This window comes from Cebus imitator, unplaced genomic scaffold (genome assembly GCF_001604975.1).
Source record: "Cebus imitator isolate Cc_AM_T3 unplaced genomic scaffold, Cebus_imitator-1.0 Scaffold152, whole genome shotgun sequence".
Taxonomy (NCBI): domain Eukaryota; kingdom Metazoa; phylum Chordata; class Mammalia; order Primates; family Cebidae; genus Cebus; species Cebus imitator.
Genome location: NW_016107467.1, coordinates 1,475,190 through 1,479,532, shown reverse-complemented (window position 1 = coordinate 1,479,532; position 4,343 = coordinate 1,475,190). Strand labels below are relative to the sequence as shown.

General features: G+C 35.3%; 1 protein-coding gene across 1 annotated transcript in view; it reads left to right on the top strand.

Moving 5' to 3' along the window:
* Nucleotides 1-4,343, top strand: part of SHQ1 (SHQ1, H/ACA ribonucleoprotein assembly factor) — a 101,267-nt gene that overhangs the window by 55,805 nt on the left and 41,119 nt on the right. The window lies entirely within an intron of this gene.

Genomic DNA, 4,343 nt, shown 5'->3' with positions numbered 1-4,343 from the left:
ATATTCACATTGCTGAAATACCTATTTACCCAGGAGGAATAAAATGAAATAACTCGAGGAAAAACTCCGAGATGGAGTTTCACTCTTGTTGACTGGGCTAGAGTGTAATGGTGTTATTTCAGCTCACTGCAATCTCTGCCTCCTGGGTTCAAGCAATTCTTGCGTCTCAGCCTCCTGAGTAGCTAGGATTACAGATGCGTGCCACCACAACTGGCTAATTTTTGTATTTTTAGTAGAGACGGGGTTTCATCACGTTGGCCAGGCTGGTTTCAAACTCCTGACCTTAGGGGATCTGCCCACCTTGGCCTCCCAAAATGCTGGGATTACAGGCGTGAGTCACCGTGCCCAGCCAGGAATAAGTTTTAATGAGAAAGAAACCCACAGATCTACCAAGCACTAAAAAGTAATTGGATTAACATGGGGAGTTTGGTAAATTTGCTTAGGGAAGGAGGTACAGATGGTGAAAAGTTAGTTTTATTAGAAAAAGTTGGTATTGTTATATCCTGGAAAAGAGGTATTAAAAGAATTGTGATATTTATTGCCTTGCTGTTGACTGTCTAGTATGAATTGTCAAGACTGAGTATCTGAACTTATATCTGTAGCTCACTTACAGTAGAGTGTGAGTGTGTGTAGAGTGTGTGTAGATGTATGTGCATTCATGTTTGTGTGTGCAAACATTTTATTACACAAACCGCATCAAACGAATCCAGATACGATCTCTGCATTCATTGGCTAGCCACTGGATTACCACCTGCAGAGCCTAATAGCATGATTCTTGATAATGCATGCATGGAAGGGTCCAAACACTCACAAATGGGCTCCAGCACATTAGACGTGGCAAAATTCCATTTCAGTAGCAAGAGACTATTAAGAACCTATAAATGGGCGGGCATGGTGGCTTATACCTGTAATCCCAGCACTTGGGAGGCCAAGGCGGGAGGATTGCTTGAGTTCAGGAGGTTAAGTCCTGCCTGGGCAACATAGTTAGACCTTGTCTGTATTAAAACAAACAAACCAAAACCTGTAAAGGGAACTCTTAATTGGAATGATTCCTAGGTGCTATAGAAAATGATAGCTACAGTGTCAATTGTGACTTAAAAAGGAATCTTGATATTTTTGCCACTGCTATAATTGATAAATGCTTTAGTATGGATTTTAATGTCTGTTTTGAATGAGCCATTATATGGGATTTATTTTTTATTTCTGTTCATGGGGAAGCAATTACATTGCAGAATGAAATATGAAAAACTTGAGGCTATACCTGTTGTAGGGAAAATGCTTAGGAATTGCTCAAGATAATGCCTAATAACATACAGCAGGTGGTGTCAGCATTTGTGTTGGAAACCTGGATTTTGCCAGATGGAAAATTGAATCTTTAACCCCTGAGGTCATAATGGCATGTCATCACTTCATTTGATCCTCCTGCTAATTGAGCTTATCAAATACCCTGCTGCCATTTCCTGTTGTTACTTTCATTTTCATAATAAAATTAAATGGGAATAGTCTAGCTGTGTGGGTTTTGGTTTTTATTTTATTTTATTTTTTAGAAGTGATGATTTTGTAAACATGTAACGAATATTGAGGTTTATGCCAGGATCCCATTTCTATGAGTGCTTATTTCCCTCATTGTGATATTCTTTATTAACTAGAGAAAAGATTGTTTTTCATTGAAGTGGAACGATATAGGCTTTCAAGTAGATGTAGGGATTATCAGACCTTCTGTGAAAAAACTCTTTTTCTCGGTTTTGAGCTGTGGGAAATGAAGTGAAATTCTTAGGTTCTTTGTAATTGTTGTGCTAATAGTAATTTTTTAAAAAAGGGTAATGTACCGAGGAGTGACGTATGAGAGAGAAACCAGCAGGAACTCGAAATTATTTTGTGAAAGTTGTTTTTTCAACTTTAGCAATTTGATCATAACTTTCTTTTACCTAAATAGATGGTGGTGTTTTCAGTTTGTATGTTAAATTTAACTGTAGCCCAGCTATTTTTTTCCTCTCTTTTGAAATAAAACATTTGTTTATCTAGTTTTTATTAAAATTTCTAGTTTCTTTCTTAATTTTACAAGCACATGATTGAGCTTTCTAGTATTTTCTTTACTGTGAACTTCTCAGCTCTAAATTGTTATGCAGTGTAGATTCATGATTTTTATAAGTAATTTTTTCCCTTTTACCTTCTGGTTTGTTTCTTCTCCATATAGCTTATCAGTGAAATCTAGCACTTTATTTTTATGTTTTAAAAGAGCTGTAAATTTTTCTTAGTTTAGTTTGATGTTTTTGATTATAATAATAAAAGCTGTGTAAGATTTTATTTGAAATACCAGGTAAGTGCTAAATTCTCACTAGCACAAAAACAGCATTCAATTTTTACAGATACATACTTTGGCAAAAACGTATTGAAATGTAGGTAGCAAAGTCATTCTTACGTTGAATTAATGAAGTTATAGTGACATCTATTGTTACTTCTTCTTTTGTACTAGGTTATTTTTCCTTATGATAGCTGTGTCTCGTAGAGCATATTTGCAAAGCTGAAAATCTGAAGTTCCTGGGCTCTCATTCTGAGTTACAAACTTTCCGAATTGTTTTTCTGAAAAGAACGTTCCCTACCACCCTTCCCTATAAGCTTCACTGGAAGTTTCCAGGGTAGTGCTCACTACCGCAAATGTTCTCTGGTTGGTAGCCTTTGAAAGTGATTATATGAGATTATATGTCTTATAGGAGACAGGTCAGGTCTTCTGGTTCCAGAGTGACAATTTTTCAGGATATGCCACATACGCAGCCAGTTGTCTCCACCCATAGCATGTGGTAGAAAAAAGATAAAAGCCCCTTCTTCCGAGAGGTTTTCCTATAGGAAAAGGAATAAAGTGTTTTTCTCATGGATGTTCCCATAACACGTTGTTGAGAGATCCGTGGGCACTTCTCACTCCTGCCTTAGTTGTAGGAATCTAGATGCATACCTCTTTCCCCTCTGAAATGCTAAGGTCTATGTGAATGAGCACCTGTTTGGGCCCATCACAATTCCTTGTGAGCACAGTCAATGTTACTCAAATACCTATTACACTGGATTAACGGAACATTTTCCATTTTTTTTTTTTTTTTTTTAAATGTAACAGTTTAAAAATATAAATCAATTCTAACTTATTTTTATTGATATTTCAGCTACATATACGAGTTCCCTGATTCTTTGCTGGTGGGCTGCCATTATCAGTAGCAGTGATAGTTCTGACCCTCTGAGAGTTTAACAGTTTCCATAGGTATCCAACCCTTTGGCTTCTAGGAGACACATTGGGAGAATTGTCTTGGGCCACACATAAAATACACTAACAGTAACAATAGCATGGACCAAAAAAAGATCCATGCATACATTTCGTGGTATCCACCACTACAGTAAGCAAAAAAGTCCTTGCATTCAAAGAGTTGGTACTTTTTTATATAAGGCGGGATAGAAAAGAATGAACTGTAATACATTCCAGTTCTACTTCTCATTGGCCATATGACCTTAACAGATCACTTTGTCACTTAATCTAATTCAACCAGTATTAGTATTTTGATATTTCCTGTTTGTCTCCCAATGCATTTTTAAACCAGTGGAAGCAGTACTGCACATACCATTCTGTAGCCTGTTTTATACTCATGATAATACCCCGTAAACCGTTTTCCTTTACAGCTTAATATCCATTACAGAGTATTTTTAAAGTAACTAATATATTCCTCATTATAAAAAGAGTCCATATATGACCACTGAAGAAAATTTCACATTAAAACTCTCTTGTAATATATAGGACATTTTGAAATGACAAGGGATCAAGAATCTTTTGTTTTTGCTACATGGAAAAATTTTATTGTTTTTAATTGAAACTAAAATCTAAAATCCTGACTTATGAGTACAAATGTGAACTTGTCATTAAGATGTTAGCTCACACTTTTTTTCTCTAGTTTTTTAAAGGAGGTAGTTATGGGGAAAAAGAAAAAAAGTGTTTTTGAAATTCTAAACCCTCTTTGCATTAAATTGATTAATAGTTAATTAACTCTGATACTCAGTGCAATTACTTTTTTGCTGAAATCATACGACCTTTTGGATACTCATGTGGGAAGCTTGTAGAGGGAAGCAGCTATATCACTAAATAGTTATCTGCTTTTTTATAAATTGTGAACCTCAGTTTCCTTATTTATAAGTGAGCCTAAGCTATTTCAGCACTGAAGTTTTAAAATTTTAGAAAACTTAAGACCTTATGTTTGCTTTAGATTGCTTGAGTTGCTTTCTATGAGTGTTTGTGCTAAGAACAGCATAGATACATATATCTCTTCCTTTTTTTTTTTTTTTTTTTTTTTTTTTTTTTTTTTTTT